The following is a 12768-nucleotide window of genomic DNA, read 5'->3' as shown; positions in this document are numbered from 1 at the left end:
TTCTGAGATCCCGTGTTAGCCAAGGTACACGTCAGCAACTCTGAAGTGAAATTAATCAAGTGGAGTTGGTGCTACCTTTGAAATGTAGACTTCTTACCCTAACTCTGACCAGTTCAGTTGAGGTTTCTGGTTCAGAAACCATGTGGAGGCTGGTCCCCAGCTACACCCCAGCATATCTGATGCAGGCATCTTCTCACTGTGCTGAAGTCACATCTCTAGGCACCCTGTCTCTTCAGTCTCTAGCTTTTGCTTCCCTTAACTGTGATGCCCAGTTAAACCTCTCTACAACTTTACTGGATTTGTCTTCCCACCCAACTCAGAGCCCACAGCTCCCTGATCACAGGACCACCTCAAATAGGAGGATCACCTTAAAACAGGAGTGGCCAGTGAGGAGGCTCCAGGGTAGAGATGCTTCATCAGCCCTGATTTCAGAGCCCCACATCCAGGCTGACCCCTGGGCTGCCTGTCCCTTGGTCCATTTTCTGTTGCTATAACTAAATGCTATACACTGGGTAAATTATACATACAAAAGAGAGTTTATTTAGCTTACTGTCCTAGAAGCTGGAACGCAAGACCACAGGTCAGTGTCTAGCAAGGGCCTTCTTGCTGCATCATAACGTTTGTGGAGGGCATGACACCATAGTGCCCCACCCTCATGATCTCTTCTAATCTTAACTACCTCCCTAAGGCCCCACCGCCAAACACTGTTAACATATGGGATTAAATTTCCAAGGCATGAACTTTGAGAGACACATTCAAACCATAGCAGCCTGGCTATGCCTGTTCTTTGTTCCTATCGATTGCCCAGGACATAAAAATGTCACCTGTCACATAAATCTTCCAGCCTTTGAAAAAGAGCCAGCCTTTAAAAATGATATATCTGATCATATCTTTTCTCTGCTTTTTAAAAAAACTTCTCATGGCTTTCTGTTATTGATGTTTAAAATTTTAACAGGGCCTACAATATTTAAAAAGTCTAGCCTTTACCTATCTAGACAGGTACTACTTCCTCTACTTTCACTTATCCACCAGCCACCCTAGCTTTTTCTTAACTTTCACTTAGGAATGTTATTCAAAATATGTGGCTTGTTGGCCTATCACAAGCACCAATCTCTACAGTGACTGGCCGTATTAGCATAGCTCATGGTTGTAAAACAAAGAAACAGTTACATTGATGAACAGGGAGGGAGGAGCAGCCTTGTCCACTTTGTGCTGAGCTCTCTCCCACCACTGGCTTGTGTATGTACTGAATTTCCTCTAAAAAGGAACTTGGAATGGACAGGAACTCTGTTATCTAGAAGAGGCCAGAGAACTCATGGATTGACCATACTTCTGTTACGAAACATCCCCATTGTTTGACACAGACTCTGGGTCTTAAATGAAAAAATTCAGTAAACTTAATGGGCATAATAGGAACCAAAATGAACATCGCTTCTTTCAATTATATTCGTATTTATTCATTGTGTCATTAGCATGCTGTATATCACAAGTTGGAAAGATGCAGCAAAAATATTGTATTAGGAAGCATGCATATAAAGTCAAACTTGTAGTATATGACCAACAAGATGACAACTCAGGAACTCAACTGTAAACAGCCTTCAAAAATCCAAAAGTCAGTTCATTCTTAGTAGTGACATAGGGGAAATAGATGCAACTCCCAAATCTGCTAGATACTCAAAACGTGAGTTTGTGTTCTCCAAAATCGAAGAATGATTTCTAGGAACAATGGAGGTTAAGAGTAGGAAAATTTATTGAGAGAAAGAAAGCTTCTGTCTAAGAGACACAGAAGGGGGACCAGAAAGTGGGTTGCCTGCCCACCCCACTTTTCAAAGGTATTTTATACAGCAAAGCCATGTGGTGAGAGGGGTACAAAGCAGGACAAAACTATAAGACCCAATGGAAATTTACAAGGTGGCCATGAGATGGGACAAACCATGACCAACCAATAAGATTACAAGTACAGTCACCCAGGTAATATTGATTAAATGGGGATCAAATGGGAAAACAAGTCATATACAGGAATTTCCCATTTAGAAAACCAGTCACTACTGTCTCTAGGGGAAATAGTGCCTCTTCTTTTTATAATGCTAACCAGTGAATGTGCCTCAATTAATCTCCACGTTGGCTCCTCACTGTGTTGGCTCATAGAGGGCTGGCACCTTGAGGACTGGGGCCTTGAGGGAGGCCCTGTATAACTGCCTACGAGATATCTAATTAACTTCCCCATCTACAATAGTAGTACCGCCTTTTTCAAAATGGTATTTCTGAAAATGTGCTCTATATGACATCAGATTGTTACATCCAGAGGTGGACAGCTCGGAATGTGCTGGAAAGGAACAACCACTTTGTTTTACTCCTCATACTGCTATTTTGTTATTAAAATCAATAAGTACCTCAATTCCAAATATCACTTTATTTTCTTCTTATTATTGTTCTCCTCCTCACCTTCTTCTCCTTCTTCTTCATCATCATCATCATCACTACTTCCAACACCATTCAGGTCATCACATGCAATGACCATTCTCAGTGACTGACACATGAAAAGAGAGTCAATAAATCCCCTGGAACAGCAATCTGCCCATGCACCAGCTCCTTCTTTCTCTCTACCATCCCACATTTCCAAAGGAGGCTTTGGCCTATGCTCTGCTTCCTAACTTCTGCTCATGTTCTGAAAAACTGCCAGACTGGAAACAGCAGAAATCACGGGTCATGGGTGTGAACTTCCCACCTAGTATTACAGGTTAGAGGGACCCACCTGACTCATTCAGGCTGATGGAAGGGGGCAGAGTCAAATGTATAATGGGACAGAGAAGCACGTGTATGAGACACAGACTAGATCATGACATGCCAAGATTTAGAAATAAAGGATTAAGTAACAGAATCTTTGCCTTCCAGGGCCTCTACTGTAATGGAAGTTCAGAGTTGGGAGGATAAAGACAAATCCTTAAATGAAACTGATACAGGGATGATATAGGAGATAAAATAGGACCTCCAAATGATATAAAAGAAATATTATAATTCTTAACCTCTTAGATGACTGATACACTGAGTTTGTGTTCTCTAAAATCAAAGAATGAATTCTAGGAACAATGGAGGTTAAGGATAGGAAATGTTTATTGAGAGGATAGCTCCTGAGAGACAGGAGGGGTCCCAAATGGGTAGCCAAGGACCCCACTTTTCAAGGGAAGTTTTATAGAGCAAAAACTATGGGGATGCAATGTGGGTTAAAGCTATGATCAACCAATAAGGTTACAAGTATAGTCGCTCAGGTAATAGTGATCCAATGGGAGAACAAGTCACAGAACAAGTATACATGAAGAAAACAAAGACTTTTTCTAGGAAATGATGGGTCTAGAGGTCTTGGTCAAGCACCAGGTGGACTACTAATGTCTATCTAGATTTCATTAGGCCAGGTGTTACTGCTTATTTTGTCCTTTAGGAAAGTATGCAGGTCTGGTCATTTTGTCTTTATCTTGAGGCTTGGTCTCTAACAGATGCATCTCTAGCTATGGTTATAATGTATTTTCATCTTTTTCCCTGACTCTGTCGAGGGCCTAACCCTATCTGACTGCCTATAATATTTCTACCTAACTTAGCTGTTTATAATAAAACCACAGCAAGGAGCATAATAACTTACTGCAGTAGTGTACAGGAAAAATAAGGAAAGCCTTGTACAGAGAAAGGGAAGAAGACTAAGTAGATGCTACAACAGCTTCAAGGAATAAAATTGTTCATCTGCAGAAAATCCAATCTACATTGTTTCCATGGAAATTCTCATCAGGGGAGGCTCATGCTCTGAAATTATACTGTCTAAAAACTGACTGCAAATCAAAAATAATCAGGAGCTGAGAAGGCCTTAAACCAAAATTACTGACATAGTATAGATGCTTAGTGAATGCTTTTATTAGAAAGCCATATCAGAGAGGGAGGATGAAGCATTACAATTGAAGCTATAGCCTGATTATCATTTACAAAGAACATTTTAATTATTAAGATTAAATTGAAAGTAGAGAAATGAAGATAAAGACTGGTTTGGTGCAAACTAACCAGGCAGAGCATCTGAGATGATCAGCTGGTGAACTAGTGAGTTAGAACTTTAAGAATTCAGAGGGAGACATTCATTTAACAGGGAGAAAACCAAATGAAAAGGCCTGGAATTCTGGGCCTTTGGAGTCAGGTTCGGATACAGGAAAAGATAGCCTCTCCCCACCTCCCCAAGCCGAGTGTCTCCACAGTTGTTCCTTTTGCTCTTTCTTTCATGAATACTTTCCTCAACAGACTTGAATGCCTTGAGGATAAGTGTTGTTTGTGTCTTGGTCATCCTTCATCCTAGGTGCTAACACAGTGCCAGGCACACAGAGGGATTAGTACATGGGAAATCAATTAGTGAATATTAGAACGTGAAGAGGCCTTCCCTAAGGGAAAGAAAAAGCTCTGAAGCATTTTGTTCTGAATTTTTTCCCAAAATGCTCAGGTGATTTTTCTTAAAATTGTTTGTGCCATCTGTGATCCACTCTATCACCTCAGGTTTCCACTTTAAGACTTTTTTAGATGAAGGAGAAGACCAGGCTCAAAAATGTACAAGGGGATGACTGAAATGTAGGTCAGTGGCCATATCCCAGGGGTAGCATCCTTCACTGGAAAAGCTCTTTGTTTACTGCATATGTGCTGTGCTTTTAGACAGGCAAGACTCACTTGCACACCAATGAACCAGTGAAAAAGAAAATACTTCCTTGCTCAGTCCCCGGCACCATGTGATTCTCTTCTTCATGAGAAACCATCTCCAGGAATTCTTTTTTTGGGGAACATCTACTCTCTTATCCTAAGAGCCCTAAAAAAGATAAAACAAATCACTCTGAAACAAGTATCAGTCTGGACTGTCTTTTAACTTCAGTTCACTTCTAGCTACAGTTCACTTATTACATAAAAAATTCTTATATATATGTATAGTAATATCACATGGTAGCAAAGATAACCCATTGTTTCTGATTAGTATGTTCTGAATTTGAGAACAATTTTATGTTTTTATTCTCAAGACAGACTTGAAATAGGGAATGCACCATTATCATACCAACCTTTTATAAGGAACCAAGCCTCAGAGAGGTGAAGTAGTATATACAAAATGATAAAACGATACAGAAATGGGTGTTTAGCTTTTCTTTCTCATACATTTCTTCCAGTTATTTTCATAAACTGTGCCACTGAACCCAGTAGGATATTCCAAGAAAGCCCACAGAATGAGTAGGGTTATTTTCTAAAAATCCACGAGATGGCAGCAAAAGGTTGTGCATAGACCTATACACACATCAGTTTTTGTACTTTTAAGTGTATTGAATCACCGTATTAAAACTGGATGTTATCAAATGGTAGATTTTTTAAAATATAATTCAGTATTAAAATCCTAAAGTAGAATTCATTACTTCATCACTTTTTAATTGTAATCATGAGAGTCTCATTTTGAAATAAAGCACTAGGAATCAGCAGAAGTTCTGAGAGGCACAAATTGCTTTAGAACACTCAAAGTGAGAAATGTTGTTCCTTCCTGGATATTGGACTAACCTGTTTCTTCTGCTTGAAGGAGAAAGAGAGGTTAGTGAAGGACCAATAGTTTATCTTCCATCTAATTTAATTTCTTCTTATTTCTCTATGTTCAAAATCTTCCCTGTGGAGAAATTTGCTGATGGACCAATGATGTGTGAAGCAAATTACAGAAAAGTTTATTGACTATATTGCTTAGACCTTTTGTGCAACATGAACAATGAAACTATAGCTATTTTTCTTGTGTTTTTATTATTCTACTAGATTTATGGTAGAATTTAGAAGGATGGAAACTACACTTTTGTTTTATGCCTATGGCCTGCCTTCATGTTGAACAAGAATCATCTCAGTTGATGGCAATCATGGTCGCCAGACATATGTATTCATGAGTCATTTGTCCCTGAAATTGAGAACATCACAGAAAAGCACACTCTTGCTATATCTAACATAAATGTAATTGTGTATTCCTTAGCACCTCCTTTGTATGTGTCAGACAGTACTTAAAGTTTGAAAAAGTTGTTTATGTAAAACATGTAAAAACTTAAAAATTGAGAATCAGGTATCTCCAGTTTGTAGTTCTTTGGGCACTCTCTTACGCTGCCCAGATTTTTCTCTTTTGCCTTCTCCTGATTTCTCTTATTTCTTAATATCTTCATAGTCATAATCATTTGTCATGAAAAAGAGTGCAACTCTCATATTTGGTTGCTTCTAAGAAACTATATTCACCTTTGGTTGCTCATTATTTTCTCCTGAAAAAAAAATCTGTCAACAAATTACTAAGGTAACATATCTTTCATACCCTTACTAAGATTTATTAAAAACTTATGTTAGGAAATAAGATGTTCTACCCTGCTCATTTATTCATCTATTTAACCCCCCATCCTTTTCTGCAGAGGCTTCCGAGTGACCTTGCTAGATGATGACTAATCCATGTGTCATATCTTCAAATGCTTGTAACCTGTGAGCAGAAATGAGCATATCAACACAGCGTTATCCTAAAAGAAAAGTACAGAGGCAGATGTTTCCATAGAGGAGGAAAAATGCACTGGGTAATCTGAAGAACACTCATGTTCTCTAGAGTGTCAACTAGTCCAGATTCCTAGGCTCTCACTGCAAGTCTAAGAGAGCCATGTTTTCATTAGGCCGCAAAGGAGGAGCATGAACTCCAAGTCCAAGGTGAAAACAGGGCTACTCAGGACTTAAGAACTGTCCAAGCCAACAAGACAAAAAATACAGGAGACTAATCAGGCTGCTGACCCCGTCTGAGGAATTCAAGCCTAGATTATGATTGGAAAAACAGATAAGCTCCAAATGCAGTTACTTAACAACTCAGTACCAACCCAGCAAACTCCTGACATTCTCACTTTTGTGCAGAGTGAAAGAATGGAAATTCATAGGAAGTGTAAGTGTTTGAGAGAACTTTGCATGATAAAAATGATACCTGGAAGCTTTTCAAACAATTAATTTATGATTAAGCACTTCAATATGTTAAGTATGACTAAACATATGTTATGAATAACCTAAAGATTTTCCTTTAAATAAAAGTTTAAAGGACAGAAATTAAATTTGAAGGCATACATCCATGCTTTTTCAGATTCCATTGGTTATAATTTAGCCATCAGAATAAAGTTTAAATTCCTCATCTAGCTTGTTTCACACTTATCCAGCGTCATCTCTAAAACTCCCTCTTTCTTCTTCTATCCATATATAACGGTGTGTCACCTTAAAATCTCTCCCACCCCACATCCTTCTCCTGAGTAACTGTATCATCTGTTCCTCCTCCAGACCTTAGTTTTTTACACACTCGAATGCCTAATCACCAACACCATCCTCCTGGGGTATACAACCTTCTTCGTACACTCACGTGCCCAATACTTTGCCTACTACACTTTCCATGCTAATTTGTGAAGACATGTCTTTTTTGTTCACCTGACATGTAATAGGTATGCTATAAATATACAATGAATGAATAAAGTTAGATATTATTTTAGGTAAGTAAATTCTGAGTAAGCACCTCTTAACACATGGCCAAAAATACATGGGAAATTTAAAACTGTATTGTGCACGGTACAGTGTTGGGTGTTATTCCCACAGGTTGACTAGGTAATAGTTATCAACTGTCAAGAATGTGGTATACTAACAGTATTAGAGGAATATGTATAGGCATGGCCTTAACTTCTCATAAAATACTTTTAAATGTAGTTATATTTTCTATGTAGTAACCACTAGGGGGCAATAAACGCAAACTTCGAACATCCTATCGGGAAAAGAATTGTTTTTTTCTGATTAAAATCTGTATAGATAATCTTATGTTTGTGATAAAGGACCTGTAGGCTGTAGTTTCTGTAATTGCAGGTTTAGCCATTATAATTACCCTTCTAGTATGGAATTAAAACCTAGATTATCATGATAATAACATTACCTTATACAGTAAGTATTATCTTGTCTGAACCTCCTAAGATACTACCAGGAAATATTTCTTTTTCCCATTTTCCAGTGAAAACAGTGACATTCAGAGGCATTAAACTAGGAAGTAATCGGGCTGGGGATTTAGCTCAGTGGCGTTGTGCCTGCCTCACAAGCGCAAGGGCCTGAGTTCACTTCCCAGTACAGGAAAAAAAAAAGACTAAGAAATAGTCATTAGAAAGCAAAATGCTGGCACAAATCCTACACATTCTTACTAACTACTTAACATTTATCAAGCATACTGGATTACCTACTGAGACAGACACTTTTAAAGACTACAGGTCCCAAAATTGTTTGCACTATTTTAGAATGGAGACGTTACAGCAGTTCCTTAAATAAGATCTGTGGCTTTAGGTGACCACAGGTAGCCATCTCATGATGATGCCAAATGTCTGCCTAAAGCCATGGAAGCATAGGAAGGAGATATCCTTCTGGGCTTCACCCTGGTTAGGCTGCACCTGGGTGACACATGCTATTTTAGTTGCTGCATTTTTAGAAAAGAATTAAGAAGCCACAGACTAGGACTGGGCAAGCTGTATTAGAGGGTGGAAGAGAAACCTCTCCTAAAAGGGAGAGGTAACAGGAAGTGGAGTTACAACTAGACATTTACCTCTGGAGTTAGAGTGGGTCTCACTTGGCATGCATACTAAAAATCGAAAACTAGGAATTTCAGAGATTTTGGGTTGGGCTATTATCCATATCAAATATTGAAGAGAATATGAACTTCAACTCCAGGATTCACAAAAGGCTAGAAAAGCCCTTTTGCTGCCTTGATCTGAGCAAGCATCAGAAGTACCTTATGAGGCACGAGTGAGCTTGGCACAGTCTTTGGTCCTAGCTGCAGTAGTGGCTGGGGCTAGAGGATGAGGGGGCATTGAACAACCAAAGGGCTTCTTCCTGAACTCCCCAGCAAACTTGACCTACAACTCACTGGCTACTTTCCCCCATTCTCTTGAGTGAGCAGCCAGGAGCTAGGCTGCAAAGAAATTGTTATCCAACCAAAAAGTGAGAGCTGCAGAATCAAATCTCCTTGGCCAGGGATGGTTCTGTGTCACCATTAGGAGTGGGCAACTGGCACAGGGCAGCTGGCCTTTCATCCAGGTTTCCATGACAGTGATTGTCAAGCATGAACTTAGTGACAATTTCACTTCAAAGGAGGACATTCATGACAGTAAGATTTCCATTGTAGAAATTGTATCTGAATGCCTTCTCTCATGGTTGGAGTGGCCTGTCACCATCTTATTTAAGGATAAATAATGCACTTGCCTTTGTCAGTGACAGCAAACTGAAAGGTTAGAGGATGATCTTAAACTTAAGGGTCTTTTCATGAAAATACCAAGCATTGTTTCCAGTAAAGATTACCTTGTCACTGCAAACTCCAACCTAGGGATTATCACAGCAGGTGGATTCCAGGGAAAAGGAAAAACACATCTTAATTTAGTCAAGTGAAAATATAGACATCTTCAAGTGAATGACTTCTAATATTACCCATTGTTGAAAACTGATTGTTGTTTCCAACCCAGTGGATATCTTAACCTATGTATTCAGCTATTGAGTGTATTTCCTCAAGTCCGAGTTATTGGAAACAGCTGTCAGCTATTTCCATTTCTTGATTAGGTGGAGATTCAATGTCCACTCTGGAAGTTGTCAGGGGTGGATCTTTGGAAAGCATGAAGACTCAAATGTGCCTTTGTGGCATTAACATTGCTGGAGTCCTTCTGAAGGACTTGAACTCGGTTAGAATTGATGATACTGAGCAGTGGGAAAATGTCCACAGAGAAGTGATTGCTGTGCCTATGAGATCTTAAAGGTTATGTTTCTTTGCCTACTGTCCTGGCTATAGCAGATTCAACAGAATATATTATAAAGAATCTTAGGAGAGTGCATCCAGTTGGCACCATAACTGAGGACCTCTATGGAATAAAGAACTACTCCTTGATGTTCCTTGTATATCAAGAGAGGGTGGCATTATACTCCTTATGAAGCTAATCCATGCAGGCTTGTTTCAAAGAGTGCAGAAACACTCTGATAAATTCAGAAAAAGCTTGAGCTTTAACTCTGTGTAAAGCTGCCATTCTAAAGTCATGGAAGAAGTTAAAGTAGTTATGGGATTGCATATGTCAAACTTTTTGATAAATTGGAATTTCTAAAAGTTGAAAACAGGAAAGGGGGTAGAAAGGGGGTAGGTGCCCTGTTTATTTAGCCCACCAGCTATTATTAGCAACCACAAGCCAGATGATACTTATTTTTTATAACTCCTAAGTGACTATAACAAAGCAGAAGTTTGTGGTACTTTTAACACAGTAGTACTTGCCTTGTATGTATTTGAAATTGCTACTTGACCTCAAAAAATGCACGATAGAATTATTTATATTTTGTTATAGAAATTCTAATTCTTTCAAGTATATACTAATTCTTTTGTTCTGGCTAGCTTGTACTTACTACATTTATTTATGTAGTATAAAAATTATTGCTTCTACAATATAAAAATAAAAGTACATTTGCTGAAAAAAATTTAAAAAGAGTGGGTCTAAGTCCTGACTCTGTCACTTGTAATTGTTAATTTGGGTAATTTATTTAATGTCTCAATTTCTTCATCATGAAATGACTGTGTCTACTTATTAGGGCTGTTATGAGGAAGAATCAAGATAATAACAGCAATGTTTAGTGAAACATTTAGCAAATGAAGGAATTTGATCAAAGTTGTCTGGGGTTTTATTGTTGTGTTTTGTTTGTTTTTGCAGTACTGGGGATTGAACCCAGAGCCTTCACACTAAGCTACATCCCCAGCTATTTTTAAATTTTTTATCTTGAGACAGAGTCTTGCTAAGTCATTAAGTTGCTCAGATTGATCTCAAACTTGTGATCTTCCTGCCTTAGCTGTTGTTGTTGTTGTTGTATTTGAAAGAGCTTTCTGTAGAAATGAATGCAGACTGATCTGTTTTGCCTTAGAAAGTGTTATAAGAACCAGAGACATCAGCTAAAAGCAAGAGCTTGTGAGTCTGAGAGGTTTAGTTTCCAGTCCTGTTTCTACCATGTAACACCAAGCGATCTTGAACAAGTTACTCAGGCTCACCTGGCCTCCGTGTCCATTCTCAGTGACCATTTGCTGCGGCTGCTGACTGTCCTCAGCGCTGCAGGTTCAGTGACAGGACCTCATTCACTGCATCGTAGTTACTCCAGTAGGAGCCAACAGACAGTCCACAGGGATGCAGCAGACTTTGGGGAAAATATTTCTGCAAAGAATAAAACTTTTTATGAAATTTTAAAGGATCCTATTCAGGGTCTTTGTTTCTATTCTTCTAAAAATGGTAGAAATAAAATATGTTTTCGCTTTCTAATTGCCTTCATCTGATGTAGCATAAGGCTTCTCTTCAAATGAACATTATTCATTCAAAATTATATCTGTAGTAATGTCATTTGGTCTTAAGTTTGACTAGATTTCTTTATTTCCCAAAGAGGAAAAAGAGGGGATAAGCATAGCTGTGGAATCAGAGAGAGGTCTGAACTTTGTTTCAGTACCAACTGGATGTAAGACCTCTGGACACACAGCTAAGTTTTCTTATCTATAAAATAGAGCCAATGATTCCTACCTCACAACACTGTTATGGGGCTTAAATGTGCCGGGAGGTCTGAATCACAGATCATGGTGCCAGAAATGTCAAGTAGTCCTGCTCTCTATGGCAGTGCCCCTGGCAATTCCAGCACTTTTGACTCTGTGGCTAAACTCAGCTCCAAGAGCAGTAGACCCTGGCCTCTTAGTGACTGACTCAAGCCCTCAACCAGTGACATTCTGTAGCTCCTGCCATGTGGAATAATATCCATGTTCTTCCCTTTCTATTACACTTTCATTAATTGAAGGAAATTTTTAAGAAGATAAGGAAGTTCTCTGAATGGCAATACCCATTATCATCAGCACTTGATATTACATATTGATTGAATTCTTTGCATAGATTTTTTAAAATTTTTCTACAATGAGGCCATTGAGATGAAGTCCTGATCAAAGATCCTCCTTGAGGACCAGGAGTTCCACAACAACGGAGGCTGCATCTGTGCACCCTTGGGACATGGCATTGAACCTGAAATATGGTAAATCCAAATAAATGCTTCTAGAATTAGTGATAGAGAAGTAATTTTCACAATGGCAAAAGGCAGGATCGGTACATCACTGTTTGGAGAATCAAACATCTTAGAACATATATGTATTTTTAAAGTACAAGATGGAATCACAGAATTGTAACTGAAAAATGGCATAAATGGATTTCTGTTTTGTTTGTTTGTTCATAAATGAAGAAACTAAAGCACAAAGTTCTATACTTAAGTGGTGACCGAAACAGAGCCACATCTAGGAGGATTCTTGAAAATACATCTATCCCTGGATTTTGCCACCTATCAGGACATAAAGGGCTAATCTAAAATACTGTATTATTCTACATTATTTATATTTTAAAACATAAGATACATATATGTGTATCTGACTGTACCTATATTTGTATGTAAAGAATTGCAGCACCATTTACATTCTATTTTTTATCAAACTCAGAACTTTGCACTTGCAAGGCAAGCGCAGTGCCTCTGAGCTAAATCCTGGCCCCTACCATTGATATTCTTTAGAGAAATTGTTACTTGTTTTTATATCACACAGCATTTGATGGAAGTCAATATTAGCCAGAAATTTCTAACTGTCAGAAGAAGGACAAATGCAGGTTTTTTACTTTGTAAACCCCACCTATTCACTAATCCTCCAGTGAATTAATACTCTGG

At 38.6% G+C, this 12768-nt stretch overlaps 1 protein-coding gene, 1 long non-coding RNA gene and 1 pseudogene across 40 annotated transcripts in view; 2 read left to right on the top strand and 1 right to left on the bottom strand.

The window, feature by feature from the left end:
- Window positions 1-12768, top strand: part of Dlg2 (discs large MAGUK scaffold protein 2) — a 2046311-nt gene that overhangs the window by 1681465 nt on the left and 352078 nt on the right. The window lies entirely within an intron of this gene.
- LOC147827837 (uncharacterized) overlaps window positions 4649-12768 on the bottom strand; it is a 110885-nt gene continuing 102765 nt past the window's right edge. Inside the window, exons 2-3 of the long non-coding RNA XR_015451545.1 lie at window positions 11081-11240; window positions 4649-4831 (exon numbers count right to left, since the gene is read on the bottom strand). This is a non-coding gene — a long non-coding RNA (uncharacterized LOC147827837). The remainder of the gene's footprint in view (window positions 4832-11080; window positions 11241-12768) is intronic.
- Window positions 4827-11087, top strand: LOC147827838 (L-lactate dehydrogenase A-like 6B; annotated as a pseudogene). The gene has a single exon (XR_015451542.1). The product of XR_015451542.1 is annotated as an L-lactate dehydrogenase A-like 6B (transcript).

This window comes from Heterocephalus glaber, unplaced genomic scaffold (assembly GCF_053883595.1).
Source record: "Heterocephalus glaber isolate CG9 unplaced genomic scaffold, H.glaber_assembly_v1.0 deba00001429, whole genome shotgun sequence".
Classification (NCBI taxonomy): Eukaryota; Metazoa; Chordata; class Mammalia; order Rodentia; family Bathyergidae; genus Heterocephalus; species Heterocephalus glaber.
The sequence above is the reverse complement of the archived record's forward strand: the minus strand, read 5'-3'. Positions and strand labels throughout refer to the sequence as shown.